Genomic DNA, 18,329 nt, shown 5'->3' with positions numbered 1-18,329 from the left:
TAATCACCCAATTTATACATATTTAGTGACATGAAAATGTTATGAGGAATAGAAACATCAATACAAAAATATCATTTGACAGATGCATCTCTAATATGAGAAGTCTTCCATGCCACTGATTATTTCTTTTTAATCAAGCAATGCAAGGGACTGTGAGAAGTAGGCCACCTTCTATGCACAAGGAGAATTGCACAGAGCTTTAACTAGCACAGCATTTCATTCAAGAAGAGTGCTTCAAGACTTCATTTGAAATTATCAGGGGCACATTATCTGGGTACACAACAAGAAGCAATTATTGGTTTAATTAGCCCGCATTCACCACATCGCCCTCTTTCTCTTTGTTCGATTGCCAGGCAATTTTCTACAATCATTAAGCAAGGGAACTATAATTCCACAATGACCTAATCTGCGGCTCCTTCTTATCACATTGGAATATTTTAATGTATTTATGACTGTCCTCAATAAGAAGATTGTTCTCAGCAAGGCAGAAAACTCTTCAAGCTTTAAAATTCAATATTTGTTACCATATTCTAAACATTGACTATTTCTAGTAATCTACTATGTTGTATTTTAGATTGATATCTGCCATGAAATTAGGTTAAGAGTATTTGATTGAAGAGGGATATATATATATGTGTATATATATATATATATACACATATATATATATATATATATACATAAAGTTTAAAAATTCAAGCTGGTGATATATATATATATATATATACACACATACATATACATATATATCTTTACAAGCATTCAGGTATACCAATAAAAATGAACTAAATTTTTAAAAGTGGAGAAATTTTAAAAGATCACTTACTAAAAATTAAACATAGAAAAACTATGCATTCTCTATTTTTTAAATCAGTGAATTGTTCAGGAGTTCATGCAAAATATTTTGCTGACTGTTAATCATGAGTTTAGATGAATTCCTGAAGTTTACCTTAATAAGAACTTCTTGGTCTGGCATTGAAAACTAAGGGTCAGTTAAAGGGAAAAATACATTTCTCCTGTAAGATTATAGTTAATACAGGTGTCTCTGTGGTATAAGAACACCAATAAAGGTTGTAGAGGTAGTTAAAATGACATACTATATTATATATGAAATGATTCATAAAGCAGAATTGGGCTGTGAATTGTTGCACAAGTAATTCCCTGGGTGATGGGAATTCTAGCCATTCATCTAGCCAGTGTCATAAGTCTTACCCCATTATGTCTTTTGGGAAATGAATATGTTTCAGAGTGTTCTGCAATTCACAGGGATACATACTCAAAAGTTAGCTATGGTCTAGAATCCCATAGTGATGTAGGAGTACCAGTGCTGCTACACCCATCAGCTTTTAGTGGACAGAACAGTAGTTTATGTTTTGCACCAATTCAGTATCCCTGTCAATTTCCCCCCTTTTTTGCCCAAAACAAGAAACCATGTTTCTTTCCAGTCCTGTTCACTGCTCAGGCAACTTTTGCATTCAAATCTTGATGACTCCAATTCAATTTTGCTAACCCTACCTGACAGCAATGATTGACATATCCATATCGGCTTTTCTTTTGAAGATTTAATAAGAACAGAGAAAGGAATATAAAAGTAATAAAGCAGAAAAAATAAATGTGCTTTCTCCAGGGATCATATTTTTGTCACAAAAATTATGGTACCCAAATGAGACTTCATGACTAACATTTACTGCATCTAGCATTGATGGTGTCTATTAAATTTATAGGTAGGTCCATGTTTTACACTTTAAATCATTGAACATAACACATTTTTTTTTCATGTATTAAACTTTTATTTAATGAATATAAATTTCCAAAGTACAACTTATGGGTTACAATGGCTTCCCCCCTCCCATAACTTCTCTCCCGCCCGCAACCCTCCCCTTTCCTGCTCCCTCTCCCCTTTCATTCACATCAAGATTCATTTTCAATTCTCTTTATATACAGAAGATCAGTTTAGTATAATTAGGTAAAGATTTCAACAGTTTGCCCCCATATAGCAACACAAAGTGAAAAAACTACCGTTGGAGTATTCCTTAAGGCATTAAATAACAGTGTACAGCACATTAAAGACAGAGATCCTACATAATATTTTTTAAATTAATTAATTTTCTATGCCATTTCCAATTTAACACCAGGTTGTTTTTTTTCATTTCCAATTACCTTTATATACAGAAGATCAATTCAGTATATAATTAGTAAAGACCTCATAAGTTTGTACCCACACAGAAACACAGAGTATAAAAATACTGTTTCAGTACTAGTTATAGCATCACTTCACATTAGACAACACATTAAGGACAGATCCCACATGGGGTGTAAGTACACAGTGACTCCTGTTGCTGACTTAACAATTTGACACTCCTGTTCATGGCGTCAGTAATCTCCCTAGGCTCTAGTCATGATTGCCATAACACAGTTTTTTAAAAAGATTTATTTATTTATTTGAAAGTCAGAGTTACACAGAGAGAGAGAGGCAGAGAGAGAGAGAGAGAGAGAGAGAGAGAGAGGACTTCCATCCACTAGCTCACCCCCACAATTAGCCACAATAGCCAGAGCGAGGTTGATCCTAAGCCAGGAGTCAGGGGCTTCTTCTGATGCAGGGGCCCAAGGACTTGGGCCATCTTCTACTGCTTTTCCAGGCCATCACAAAGAGCTGAAGGGGAAATAGAGCAGCTGGGATTAATCCAGTGCCCACATGGGATTCCTGCACTGCAGGCAGCAGCTTTACCTGCTATGCCCCAGCACCGGCCCCAGCATAAATAAGTTTTGTTGTAAGGTATTTAAACATTGTCAAAATATATCAAAGTATATCTGAAAGTGGCTTCTCTTCTGCAAGCTTGTAGCTGTGCATACTTCCAAACCAGGATTATAGTATTTACTAAAAACCAAATACACAGATGTCCATGTATAAATGCCTGACATAAATGGTGCTGCACTCAATATTTTATTATATTTTAAAGTACTAGCTCCAAAGATCTTTCTAGATTCATTTATGCAATGACAATTGTTTTTAAACATAAACTAGCTTCCTACACATTGAATTTTATATCTATACCTAAGATGTAATATAACTTATTCATTCTATTCAATATAGTAAGTATTTGAGTTCCTAGTTTGGGACCAAAAAGACAATAATTTTCATGAAATATTGTTAAATATTTATAGTTTCAGTTGCTAAACATTACCTAAATATTTTGCAATATTCAATTTATAGTATTAGAACATACTTCAGATATAAATATTATAAATTTATGGCATGGATTAAAATTATCCAATTTTTAAAATACTTGAGAAACATGTGTTTTCTTCTTGTCAAGTACTATGTAATACATATAGTCAGTCTTGTTAAATATGAACACAGTACACAAATTTAAAATCATTCATATATTTACATTCTTATTTATTTCTATGTAATATATTAATTTTAAAAAATCTTAAAACACACTATGATGTTTTCATTAATTTCTTTATTTTTTTAAAACTTTTATTTAATGAATATAAATTTCCAATGTATAGCTTATGGATTACAATGGCTTCCCCCTCCCATAACTTCCCTCCCACCAGCAACCCTCCCCTCTCCCGCTCCCTCTCCCCTTCCATTCACATCAAGATTCATTTTCAATTCTCTTTATATACAGAAGATCAATTTAGTATCAAGATTTCAACAGTTTGCACCCACATAGAAACACAAAGTGAAACATACTGTTTGAGTACTAGTTATAGCATTAAATCAAAATGTACAGCACATGAAGGACAGAGATCGCACATGAGGAGCAAGTGCACAGTGACCCCTGTTGTTGACCCATCAAATTGACACTCTAGTTTATGGTGCCAGTAACCACCCTCGGCTGTCGTCATGAGTTGCCAAGGCTATGGAAGCCTTCCAAGTTTGCCAACTCTGCTCATATTTAGACAAGGTCATAAAAGACAGAGTGAGGATAGTAACCAATGATCCTAAGAGTGGCATTAACCAGGTTTGAACAATTATACAGCATTAAGTGGGAAAGAGAACCATCAGTACACACAGGTTGGGAGTAGAGCCATTGGTGGTAGAGTAGAGGTTATGATTATAAAGGAATGAGGCCCAAGTGCGCTAGACAGGGCCTAGAACAAAGGACAGAGTCATTATTAGAGAATCTAAGAAAGGTGCTGTCTAAGCTACTATTAAGTTTTCTGATTGAGAGGCAAATAGAACCTGACAGAAGGGGCTTGATACTAATCTGTTGGGCTTTAGGCCTTGTAAGTTCAGAGGCCCAGACCTATCTATCTCTTCACACGGGGTATATCCTAAGGGAGGTGTGAACCTCCTAGGGGAAGGCACTCTGTTGACTTTCATTACTTGGCTGGCCTGGGAGGAGAGCTGGCCAGGTAAAGGCAGGGGGCATCTCTAACAAGAAACTTACAGTTCTGCCTGCAATGTTGCTGACCCTACTTGGCTGTCCCCTCAGCTGCAGTGGTCACTTTGGAAGCTGGGCTGAGTGAAGGGCTTTTCTGCTTAGAGCCAATAAGATCTGTGGCTCTGACCTGGGCATCCTTTGACTCCAGGGCAGGTCCATTTCCAGTGATTCACCTCTTGGCAGAGCTGCCAGGGCTCTTCACAAGCTGACTTCTGCTGAAGCCCAGGCTTACCACATTGAAAGCCACTGCAGTGGACTGGCCTGTTGGGTCTCCTTGAGGGCAGATCACTGTAATAATTTCTTTATTTTTTAAAAAATTATTTATTTATTTGAATATCAAAGCTACAGAAAGAGGAAACAGAGAGCGCTAGTTCTTCCCCAGATGGTTCATCTTCTAGGTGGTTGCAATGACCAGGCCTGGGCCAGGCCAAAGCCACGAGCCAGGAGTTTCATTCAGGTCTCCCACATGGGTGGCAGGGGCCAAAGTACTGAGCCATCATCTACGACTTTTCCAAGGTCATTAACAAGGAGTTGGGATGTAAGTGGCGCAGCTGGGACTGGAACCCGGCACCCATGTGGGATGCCAGAGTTGCAAAAGATGCTTTACCTTCTGCACCACAATGTGGGCCTCACTTTCTTTACATTCTGAATGGCATTTATTTTATAAATAGTTTGTCATTTGCTATTTTATCATGCTTTAATTTTAGATGTCATATTTTTAAACAGCATGTGCTTTGGTTTGATTTGTTGTTTTAACAATAAACATTTTGAAGTCTAGTTAAGACATTTTTGTGTTTTTGTTATCTTATTTTTTGTTTTCTATTTGACAAAACTTTTCTTTTCCCTTATTTTTTATTTTTTCTTCCCACCATATTTACTTTAGAATACATTTCCTTTTTATTTTTTTTTCTTTCCATCTTTATTCTAGGTTTCATGTCTCACTTATGATCTAATTATCATTCTTGAGTATTATTATTCATTTTTGGGAAAAATACATTGGCATATAGTTATAATAACTATCATGAGTATTAAATAAGATTTTTCAAAAATTTATCACTGTGTCTGAGATTCCACAGTTATAAACTGATTTTGTTTTATTAAAATGTAACCCTTAAGAATATTGGCTTGTGGCCAGCATTGTAGCATAGCTGGTAAAGTCTTTGCCTGCTCCTCTTCCAATCTAGCTCCCTGTTAATCAACTGGGAAAGCAGCACAAGATGGTTTATATGCTTGGGCCCCTGCACCCATGTGGGAGACACAGAAGATGCTCCTGGCTCCTGGCTTTGGACTGGCCCAGCTCCAGCCATTGCAGCCATTTGGGAAGTGAACCATCAGATAGAGGATTCCTCTCTCTCTCTCTCTCTCTCTCTCTCTCTCTCTCTCTCTCTCTCTCTCTCTCTAGCTTTGCCTTTGAGACAAATAAATCTTTTAAAGAAAGGGAATACTGGCTTACCTTATAATTCAACGTACATTTTGTTTTTTAATTTTTATTTATATATTTGTGAGGTAGAAAGAAGACAGACCAAGAGGTGAGAGTGGGAAAAGAGCAGAGAGAGAGAGAGAGAGTGAGTGCGTGAGAGAGAGAGAGAGAGAGAGAGAGGGAGATCTTATATGCTGGTTCACCCCTCAAAATGCACACACTGGCCAGGACTGGACTGGAACTGAAATTAGAAGCTGAAGATTCAATTTAGGTGTCTTTTGAGGGTGATGTGCAGGTTGAGCCATGCCACTGCCTCTCAAGGTCTACTGTAACAGAAATCTGGGGTCAGGAACCGTTTTTGGAAATCAAATGCAGGTGCTTGATATGGGTTGCAGGCATCTTAATTTCAAGGTCAAATGGCCATTCCAATATTTCATGTAATTCTTACTTTTTAATTTAACATTTCAGAAGTATAAATTCTTTATATAACTACACTGTTGGCTTTTTGTGCTAATTGAAATAACGGTTGTGATTATATTCATCACTTGAAAAGTAGTACACAGTTGCCAAATGGCATTTATTTTCCCACACTTTTTAAATTATTTATTCATTCATTTATTTACTTATTTCAGAGTCATAGAGGCACAAAGAGAGATATACAGAGGGGGCAAACAGACAAAGAGAGCTTCAATTTGTTGGTTCACTATGCAGATGGCCTGCGGTGTCCAGGTCTGGGCCCGGCTGAAACCTGGAGCTGGGAACTCCATCTGGGTCTCTCATGCAGGTGAAAGGGCCTCAACTACTCGGTTCATTACTGCTTTCTCTGAGGCACTGCGTTAGCAGGAAGTTGAAATCAGGAGTGAAGCCAGGACTCAAGCCAGTACTCTCTTATGGGATGGAGGCTTCTTAACTGATAGAACAAACGTTAATTCCTACTTTCTCAAATCGATTTTTTTTTCAATTTTATCATTATAGATATTTTGGTTTCATCGTTTTTCCAATAGGGTATATGATTATTATTTTGTATTTTAAGCTAAACTACGTATTTCAAAATCAATTGGTTCAATTATCTTTCCCTACGCTTCAGAATAGTAAATTCATGAAAAAGTTGTAATATTTTGATAATCCACAAATGTGTCATAAGAATAATAATAAAAATTATGAAGTGTGAGAGAAAGATTATATCAACTAATTAACATATAAGAACTTCATGTAGTATTTTTCCACACATTATATCTTTGAAAAATATAAAATGTACAAATATTTTTAGTTATCATTTTATCTGAAGTTTTGTTTTAACCCCTGCTTTGGTAAAGTTTCTGAATTGTACACATTACAAAATACAGTAGAATACTTGCTATTTAATGTTTTCACACTATGAAGCATGTTTATGGTAAACTTATAAGAAAACCTCACAGCATGAGTCACATACAATATTTAAGAGGCAGATGTTTCTCCTAAATAATAAAGGAAAGATCACATAAATGGGTTCAGAAACGAGACCTCCAAGTAAGGAGGGGCCTGAAATGGAAATAGCAGGTCTACTTGTTATATTCAGAGAACTAGCTTTGCTTTATCCCGTTTTCAAGTTTGGCGCACACAAAGTGACACCCTGGGGTAAGGAATTTTGCTGCTCCCTTAAGCTGGAAGTGAAAGGTACACTTTAGGCAGGTTTTCAGAGACACTCATCAATATCTTGGTATCAGAAAGAGATATCCCACTAAGTAATGTACTAAGCTTTTTTTAAAACTTTTATTTAATAAATATAAATTTCCAAAGTACAGCTTTTGGATTATAGCAGCTTTTTCTCCTCCATAACTTTCCTCCCACCTGCAACCCTCCCATCTCCTGCTCCCTCTCCCATTCCACTCACATTAAGATTCATTTTCAACTATCTTTATATACAGAAGATCAATTTAGTATATATTAAGTAAAGATTTCAACAGTTTGCACCCACACGGAAACACAAAGTATAAAGTATTGTTTCAGTACTAGTTATGGCATTAATTCACATTGTACAACACATTAAGGTCAGAGATCCTACATGGGGGGTAAGTGCACAGTGACTCCTGTTGTTGACTTAACAATTGACACTCTTATTAATGGCGTCAGTAATCACCCAAGGCTCTTGTCATGAGTTGCCAAGGCTATGGAAGCCTTTTGAGTTTGCCAACTCCAACCTTATTTAGACAAGGTCATAGTCAAAGTGGAAGTTCCCTCCTCCCTTCAGAGAAAGGTACCTCCTTCTTTGATGGCCCTGTTCTTTCTACTGGGATCTCACTTGCTGAGATCTTTCATTTAGGTTTTTGTTTTGTGTTTTTTGTTTTTTGTTTTTGTTTTTGTTTTTGTTTTTGTTTTTTTTTGCCAGAGTGTCTTGGCTTTCCATGCCTAAAATACTCTCATGGGCTCCTGAGCCAGATCTGAATGCCTTAAGAGCTGATTCTGAGGCCAGAGTGCTGTTTAGGACATCTGCCATTCTATGAGTCTGCTGTGTATCCCACTTCCCATGTTAGATTGTTCTCTCCTTTTTAATTCTATCAGTTATGTACTAAGATTTTAAAATAAAACAAAACAAGCATCCCCCAAATGAGAAGTCCATAGTGGCAACTGACTTGATAATGTATCCTTCTTGCTTTGTTTTTCCTCTCTTCTAAATTCACAAATAAAACTACATGTGCTGAATTTTTTGACTGTTTAAGGAATTTTTATTAAAGCCAGAATTTTATAATCCAAATTATGTTTTCTTGCTCAGTTATCAATTCTGTTCCTTAAAACAGAGCTGACATTAAATGAATGCTTTAAATATTTGTATTTTGCTGACAATTCTTTTTCCAGGGTCTATAAAGCATTAATTTGTTTTTATATTTTACTATTTTTGTGGATTTTTGTTGGTTTTAGATCAATAACTAATCTAGAACTAGTATTATGCCTGCTAGGCCTGGCATCTGCTCAGTACGTAAGGTTCAAACTTTCCTTTGGACCTTTTTTTTTTATTTTAAAATGTTCAGTTTTTATTCTATATTTTTCATTTTTCCATAATATTTTAAGTTTTTCAGTGTTTAGATATTTTTCTTTCTCTCCGTGATCCCTGATCAGTTCTAAGCATTTGGAACACCAATGGCACTGTTCACTGCTTTCTGGGCGGCCTTTTTGTCTTGGTGGGCTTGTAGTACAGCTACAGCTTCATCATCTTTAGAACGGAGAGACTGGAGACTCGAGCATATAAAGTTCTGAATTACCTATCACGAACAACGAACCAATGAATTAACCAACAATAGTCGGGTGCGTGCTTGAGTAAGAGGAAACAACCTTCACAGATTTGTTTTTGCTCTCGAGCTGGGGATGGAGGGGGGTGGGTTGGGGGTGCCAATGACAACATGGGACCTCATAAGTGATCTGCTGCTGTTGCCTGGAAACTGGTGGCTGTGCATGAAGATCAAGGATTGTGAACTCAGGCAGCATGTTTGTGGTACTGTGGAATGATGTGGGCAGCAGCAGTGGCCGCAGCAGCAGCTTCAGGATGTGGACCCATTGTCGGTGTTGATGTATTAGCAACACGCTGTGCGGATGAGATTCGTGGAACCTGTGAAGAAGTTGGTCTCACAGTATTACATGGTGGTCTAGGAGCGGCTGGGCAGATAGCACTGGGCATATTTTGGAATGGGTGAGCGGTCTTAGCTGAGCTGTTTGGCTAGGAGGATAGTATGCCACATGTTTCTGAGTCTCTGGGTTGCTGTCATGAAGTCACCTGAAGGAGGGGCTGGCAGGTAAGCGTTGATCACTGGGTTGGGCTCAGCTCCTGCACCTGCCATTCTCTGCATATACTGGTTGAAGAGTTGAGCCTGGCGCTCTTCTTTGTAGCGCTAATTTTTATCAGGATCTGCTACTGGAGAATACCTTTTCCTCAGGCCAGACCAGTAACTGCAAAGCCCAACCAGGAATTAAAATTCTAGTTCCTGTGAAGTGTTCCAAGTGCCCATTGATTTTAATATCAAGGTTGCCATTGAAGCTTAACTTATTTCTCAAACCTGTCACCTCTCCTCCTTCCTTTCAAAGGGATTGACGTGGCCAGGTCACAGCATTAGAAACAGGAGACTGAATACATGATTTCAGGCTCAGAAAGACACTACCTCGTCTGCTGTTTCAGCCTGGCTTACGGCCAGTCTAGTGGTCTCAGCACAGGATGTGTTTGACACTTTTGGCTCTTCAACGGTACCCTGATGCCACTGCTTCTTTATTGGTGAAGACTCCAGATGGCTGCTGCCTCTCTCTTTGTCTCTCACCTGCATCCTACTGGCCTATGACCCTTCCTGTCTCCTGTCCTGCTGTCATTTCCATCCATCTTAGACTTCCAGGGAATAGTGGTTGCCTCTTTTCCACACTCCGGGTGCCTTACAGTTTCCATGTACAGGATGTTCCAGGAAGTCTTTCATCTTTGGACATTTCCAAGAAAAACTCAAAACTGCAAAAGATACTTGCAAACTTTCAATTTTTAAAGCCAATTCCAAAACCACAATGTGGGAGGGGTGTGGGTGAGATGCAATTATTGAAAATACAAAACCACAATGTGAGTTTGCTTGAAAACTATTACTTATATGACTGCTCAAAATCTCTACTGTGCAGAAAGAAATGACTTTATATTATTCTAATAAAAAGGGAACTACTTTACAAATTACATTATTTACATATTTTATATTGTTTATGGATTATATTTGTTATAAATATATGTACTTAGCAGGAACAATTGAAAGTCATTATATTTGCAAAAGACAAAAAAAAATTAGTCTTAATTCACTGATTATGGGAGTGCTCAGACCGAAATCAGGAATAATAGGTTAATTTATGTATTTGAATATCTTTTAAAGATTGCATCCATCATAATATACACTATACCTGCCTCTGCCCCTCTCTCCTATCTGTGTCTTGTTCTGTGCTCTTTCTTGGATAGAATTCTCTCACCACACTGTTCTTTTTGTCCTTGGAAAGAGCAGGATTACTTCTACTCCATCAATTACCCCTTATACATGATTTTCGATTTACTGTTTCTTCTCCCTGTAACTTTCTTCAAAGATGTTTATGTAACTTTTGAATGACTTTTTCCTTGTTTATTAAATATTTGCTTAAATATCACCCTTTAACAATGCTTATAACCTAACACTTTATTTCTCAGCATTTATAGTAATCAAAGTATTCATATGTTCATTTGTTTATTGTAACTCTTTTCTCATGAACTTATAAATTCTACATGATAAATCCTTAGTGCATAGTGTTTGACTCATAGTAGAGTTTAATCAATAGTTGATGGAGTAAACTACAATGAAGGAAATTTAAGGCAAAAATCTTGTTAGAATTATTTGTTGTGTTGACCATGTTTGTTTACTAAAATTATTCATAGTTATCGTTTTGCTTTATATGTAAGTATAAGCAGGCCCAAAATGATTAAATTTGAATAGATTAGCTTGCTTAAAGAAACAAAATAGAAGAAATATAATTCATGCATTTTTAATAAAAATTTAAATAAGGATCTAAATTTTCACTATGCCAATTATTGAAAAAAGTTATAATCCATGATCCTATTTATTGTTAATTAAAATTAATTGTCAAAATCCCAGTATTTTGTAATATTTTGGAAATGAGATACTTGTGAAAATACAAATCTTTATCTTCTAAAATATCTAAACCATTGCTATTAATTAAAACTAATAATTCTGCAAACACAAACTCAGTTCTGACATTGAATCTTGAGAGAAGTAAGTTTGCTTAATTTTCTGGGTTACTAAAGTAAAACTAATTTGTTGAAATCAAGCCAACTCTAGCTTTAAACATTTCATGCTACTACTTAGAAAAATAGCTAGATTTAATGAATTTTACTTGAACAACTTATTATGTATGAAGAAATATTGAATGCATCTAACTTTATGAGGAATACAAGTAAAATTTCTTTTAACTTTTTCCTCCAATTCTGTATAATGTTCATTGGTGTATACAAGAATGGAATTTACTTGGCTTTCATTAATTTGTGCCATGTCTCAGAAGAAGTGCTTGTCCATGACTGATCTGTAGGAATGAGTAATCACATCTTTGCATTTACAAGTGCAGCTGAAGGATTTCCTGGAAACTTGTATCCTTTTCATTTATTCAAGTGGTCTTCACGGGACACTGTTAATCATCTGACACACTTCTAAGGCCTGTGACACTGAAATGAACACAGTAGACAAAAATATCTCATGAAGCTCATAATTTAGAGGGAATTTCAAAAAAAATATGTGATATTAGATAGCAATAAATGCTAAAAGAGATTATAAAGCAATAAAGAGATGACTTGATAAGAGTTAGAAATTGTAGCCAGGAAAATTAGGAAGATTTAGAATACATGGAATTATCAACCTTTCAGATTATACTCATTGTGATTGCAATTGAAATTTCTAAGACATTGACAAACTTGAATATCTCTCAGATCATGTGACTAGATAGCAATGAGTGTTATGCCTCACTGCTATTAAATGTAAAACAATTGCCCTTGGCTCCTGGCTTTGGCTAAGCCTAGCCACCCCCCCCCAACTTTGGCCTTCAAAATAAATACATTAATTTTTTCAAAAAAAAGAATGATATACTACTATAATTTTAATGATCTGTGATTGTTTTAAATTTTACTGTATATGACTAGAATTGTCAACTTTTCATTTACTTATTATGTATAGTCTTTGTCTATATTCCCACTGAACTAAGGCCTTTTAACTTTTTACTCTTTGTACATTTTATTTAGCAAGGCATTTAGCCTTTGCTTATAATATAATTTAAAAATATGCTATCTCAAAAATTTAAGAAAGAAAAGCAAGAAGGAAGGAGGGAGGGAGGGAAGAAAGGAAGAAAGAGAAAGAAGGAAAGGGAAAGGGAGAAAAGGAGGAAGGAAAGTGTTATTATATTTTTAGAATTGTATCTATAAACTACATTAAACCTGTCCTCTTTGTTTTAACCTCAGATTAACATGAGAATTGTGTTATAGTAATTATCAAATCTTTCCTGTAACCCTTAGAATCAAATATACTAATAAATTCCTTATTGGAAAATAAAAATAAATAAAATAAAACAAATTTTATAGGCATCATCTAAACAATAGGTATACTATTTTAATATTTTTCAGTCTATGCTGTATGTTAAACAACACGTTGCCACATAATTTGGATTTTGATAATTTTTGAACAAATTGTAAATATAAAATCTTTTTTTTAATGTCAGCTTTTAGCATCTATTCCTGTTCACCTTGAAAAGTCTGTTAATGTATTGTAAATTGAAAGGGAGGATATTTCATAACATAATGGAGTTTAATAGCAAATTAACTGGCAGAAAGCATTGTAGTGCAGTGAGTTATGCTGCAGCCTGCAAAGCTGGCATCCCACTTGGGGGCTGCTTGTAGTCCAGGCAGCTGGACTTCTAATCCAGTTCCCTGCTACTGCATTTGGGAAAAGAACTGAGGATGGCCCAGGTGCTGTTGCCCCTGTCAATCCATGTTGGAGACCTGTATGGATTTCCAGGCACTTGGCTTTGGCGTGGCCCAGCCCTAGCTATTACAATAGCCATTTGGTGAGTGACCAAGCACATGGAAGTTCCTTCTCTTCCCCTCTCTCTCCCTTTCTCTTTGTAACTTTGCCTTTCAAATAAGCAAATAAATCATTTAAAAAAAAGAAAATCTGGGGCCAATGCTGTGACACAGCTGGTTAAAGCCCTGGCCTGAAGCTCCAGCATCCCATGTGGGTGCCGGTTGTAGTTCTGGCTGCTCCCCTTCTGATCCAGCTCTCTGCTATGGGCTGGGAAAGCAGTAGAAGATGGCCCAAGTCCTGGGGCCCTTGTACCCTTGTGGAGGACCTGGAAGAAGCTCCTGGCTCCTGGCTGTGGATTGGCACAGCTCCAGCTGTTGCAGTCATCTGGGGAGCGAACCAGCAGGTAGAAGACCTCTCTTTCTGTCTCTACCACACTTTGAAACTCTGACTTTCAAATAAATAAAATAAATATTTTAAAAAAAGAGAAAATCTGCTAAATATGAAGTGTAAAACTTGAATTGAGCTAAATAGTCCTTTTTCAAAAGAAATAATCTTGCACGGTTTTATATTGTCGATCAAGAAAATCTAACAGAGATGAATGGGCCATTGGAATGGCAAAAGGATTAAACCTGAAGACGTAAAGAGTAGGTAAAATCAAAAAGGCTTTAATTACTGTGATTCAAAAGACCATTGGCTCCATTTTTATAAACTGCTATCAACAAATCAATAAACATATATTTGCATTCTTTAGCGTTTCTTATATTGAAGCACATTTACCCAGATTTATAATTATTTTTAATTACAAATTTATAAATTATCAAACAAGGCGTAGAGAATCAGGACTGGTTTTTCTCATGTCCTCCAAAACACTATTCTTTTTTTTAGAAAAGACACATTTTTTTTTTCTTGCAGCATTGTAAGGATAAAGATTACAAAGCTCAGAAGATTGTATAGAAAATCTATTTATCTCTCATCCTTCTATCATTTACCCATGCATGTATTCATTCAGAGAATATTAACATAAAATATAATTTGGACAGTATTTTTTTCTTTCTTTTTTTTTTTTTTTTTTTTTTTTTTTGAGAGGCAGAGTGGATAGAGAGAGAGGGAGACAGAGAGAAAGGTCTTCCTTTTTGCCGTTGGTTCAACCTCCAATGGCCGCTGCAGCCGGCGCATCTCACTGATCCGAAGCCAGGAGCCAGGTGCTTCTCCTGGTCTCCCATGCGGGTGCAGGGCCCAAGCACTTGGGCCATCCTCCACTGCCTTCCCGGGCCATAGCAGAGAGCTGGCCTGGAAGAGGAGCAACCGGGACAGAATCCGGCGCCCCAGCCAGGACTAGAACCCGGTGAGCCGGCGCCACAAGGCAGAGGATTAGCCTGTTAAGCCACAGTGCCGGCCTTGGACAGTATTTTAAGAATAAAATTATTAAAACTGTTACTGCACTATAAAATTGGAGAAGAGGGAGTTTGTACTGTAATCTAGGCTATAGAGCTTCATACGATATAGTGATGAAGTCTTGATCCATTAACATCATGTTTGCTTTGAATTCTTCATTTATTCTTGCAATTATTTTGAAATTACTGACCCTGATACCCAAGGTCCTAATCACACCATTCATACAGGATTAGAATTCACTAAGAGTTAGTTATTCTTACCACTGCATCCTTGGCATAGAAATTCTTCTGGTGCAAAAAGTACTACTTAATTAGAATTGCTGGTGATACATCACATTCTTATTGTATATGATAAAAATAAATAAAATATATTTAATCATATAATCACAAAATCCCAGGGTTTGATGGACATAAAGGTCATCTAATCTAATCATCCAGTAAGATTTAAGACATATATGCAAGAAAATCCAAGTTATATTAACATACCTGCCCTTTTATTTAAGAAATAGCATGCTTTTATTTGACATGAAACTGTTTAACCTTTACCAGAAGTAGATGGTTTTAGAAAAATATTTTTCATAAATTGAATTAATATTTCTTCCAGAAGATTAGTATTTAAAAATAATATAGAAAATTAAACACTTATCATTTATCTATTATATTTGAGAAATTATTTGGCAGTTGAATTCTCATAATATGCATGAAAAATTCACTCTTCCCTTCCTGCTGACATTTGCTATCCAACGATATATGTCAGAGTAAAGTTTGAGCATTAATATACTGGTGAAATAAATAAAATATACTGTCTTTCATATTCAGTTAGCTTTCATTTTCCTATATGTATATTTCAAATAATGTAATGATTTGAAACTTATTCTTCCTTTTGATCTAACTCTGATTTTTCATCTTCCTTAAACATTAACCATAACTCTCTGTGATGTCTTTCAAAACTAGTAACTTCCTAAATGAATAAACCAATATCATGATCCAAACTAAATGGAAGAACATTAGTTCATTATTTTTCCTCTTTTCCCAATTAACATATATGATTTTAAATATCATCTCTGTCTTATAATTTTTATTTTTAATTTTTAGCTAAGGTAAACAAATTTCATGTAATTCATATATACAGCTTTAGAAACATAATTATATTTCCCCACCTTACCTTCCTCCTGCCCATGCTCTGATACTCCCTCTATCTTCTTCTATTATCCCCTCTCTTAATTTTTACAGAGATCTACTTTCAGCTTATTTAATGGTCATAAGATTAACCCTACACTAAGTAAAAGAGTTCAACAAATAGTAAAAAGAAAAAAAAATTGATCTTCAACAGTAGAGACAAGAGCTGTAATAATCAAATCTCAAAGTATCAACTTTACTCCTATACATTACATTTTTGGTACTGTAATAGTTATTACATCTCAGGGAAAACATGTGATATTTTTTCATTTGGAACTGGTTTATTTCTCTAAGTATAGTGGTTTTCAGTTGCACCATTTTGATGCAAAAAACAAAATTTCATTCTTTTATTACATCTGAGTAGCATTCCATACTATATCTAAATCTATAATCTATCTTTATCTATATCTATCTCTATCTCTATCTCTATCATGTCATCTATATCATCTATCTATCTCCATTAACAACATGCCTGCTTTGAATTCCTCATTTATTCTTGCAATTATTTTAAAATTCCTGACCTTGGCTCCTAATGTCCCAATCTTACCATTAATACAGGGTTAATATTAACTCAGAAATCTCACAATTTCTTCATCTAGTCATCAGTTGATGGACATCTGAGTTGATTCTATATCTATATTCTATATCTTTATCTTAGCTTTTGTGAATTGAGCTGCAATAAACATGACAAATAACTTTTTTGTATGTTTTCATTTCTTTTGGGTAGATTCCCAGGAATGGGATTGCTAGGTGTTATGGTATATCTATTTTCAGCTTTCTATGTTATCTCCATATTGACTTTCAAAATGGCTATTCTAGTTTACAATCCCAACAGCAGTGGATTAGGGTACTTTTTTCCTCATATCCTTGCCACCATTCATTGTTTCTTGATATTTATATGAGATCCATTCTAACTGGGGTGATGTGAAACCTCATTGTGGGCTTGATTTGCATTACCCTGATGTCTGGTGATCCCGAGCAGTTTTTCATGTGCCTATGGGAGGAAGGAAGGAAGGAACGAAGGAACGAAAGAATGAAGGGAGGAAAGAAACTGCATATCCAAAACAGAAGACTGAAATTTTGTCTCTATTCTTTTTTTTAACTTTTATTTAATAAATATAAATTACCCAAGTAAAACTTTTGTATTATAGCGGCTTTATCCCCCCCATAACCTCCCTCCCACCTGCAAACATCCCATCTCCTGCTCCCTCTCCCATCCCATTCACATCAAGATTCATTTTCACTTCTCTTTATATACAGATCAATTTAGTATATAATAAGTAAAGAATTCAACAGTTTGCACCCACACAGAAACACAAAGTATAAAGTACTGTTTGAGTACTAGTTATACTGTTAATTCACATAGTACAACACATTAAGGACAGAGATCCTACATTGGGCGAAGTGCACAGTGACTCCTGTTGTTGATTTAACAATTGACACGCGGGGCTCCTGTCATGAGCTGCCAAGGTTATGGAAGCCTTTTGAGTTCTCCAACTCCGTTCTTATTTAGACAAGGTCATAGTCAAAGTGGAAGTTCTCTCCTCCCTTCAGAGAAAAGTACCTCCTTCTTTGATGGCCTGTTCTTTCCCCTGGGATCTCACTCACAGTGATCTTTCATTTAGGTCTTTTTTTTTTTTTCCCCAGTGTGTCTTATCTTTCCATGCCTGAAATACTCTTATGGGCTTTTTAGCCAGATCTGAATGCCTTAAGGGCTGATTTTGAGGGCAGAGTGCTGTTTAGGGCCTTTGACATTCTATGAGTCTGTTGTGTATCCCGATCCCATATTGGATTATTCTCTTCTTTTTAATTCTATCAGTATTAGCAGACACTAATCTTGGTTATGTGATCCCTCTGACTCTTAATCCTATCATTATGATTAATTGTGAACTGAAACTGATCACGTTGACTAGTGAGATGTCATTGAACATGCCACCGTGATGGGAATGAATTGGAATCCCCAGGAACATTTCTAACTCTACCATTAGCATGGGACAAACTGTACATCTCCTCCCTCTCTTATTCTCAGTCTTATATTTAACAGGGATCACTTTTCGGTTAAATTTAAACACCTAAGAATAATTGTGTGTTAATTAAAGAGTTCAACCAATGGTATTAGGTAGAACAAAAAAATACTAAAAGGAATAAAGTAGTAAGATGTTCCTCAACAGTCAGGACAAGGGCTGATCAAGTCATCGTTTCTCATGGTGTCCACTTCACTTCTACAGGTTTCCTTTTAGGTGCTCGGTTAGTTGTCACCAATCAGGGAGAACATGTGATATTTGTCCATTTGGGACTGGCTTATTTCACTCAGCATGATGTTTTCCAGATTACTCCATCTTGTTGCAAATGACTGGATTTCATTGTTTTTGACTGCTCGATAGTATTTTTTTTTTTT

General features: G+C 36.0%; 1 pseudogene; it reads right to left on the bottom strand.

The window, feature by feature from the left end:
- Positions 1–8,915: 8,915 nt before the first annotated feature.
- The window catches only part of LOC133765255 (polyadenylate-binding protein 1-like), a 39,718-nt pseudogene continuing 30,304 nt past the window's right edge, over positions 8,916–18,329 (bottom strand).

The sequence above is a fragment of the Lepus europaeus genome, chromosome 8, assembly GCF_033115175.1.
Source record: "Lepus europaeus isolate LE1 chromosome 8, mLepTim1.pri, whole genome shotgun sequence".
In the NCBI taxonomy this organism is placed as follows: Eukaryota; Metazoa; Chordata; class Mammalia; order Lagomorpha; family Leporidae; genus Lepus; species Lepus europaeus.
Note: the sequence above shows the minus strand (reverse complement) of the source record. Positions and strands in the feature narration are given on the sequence as shown.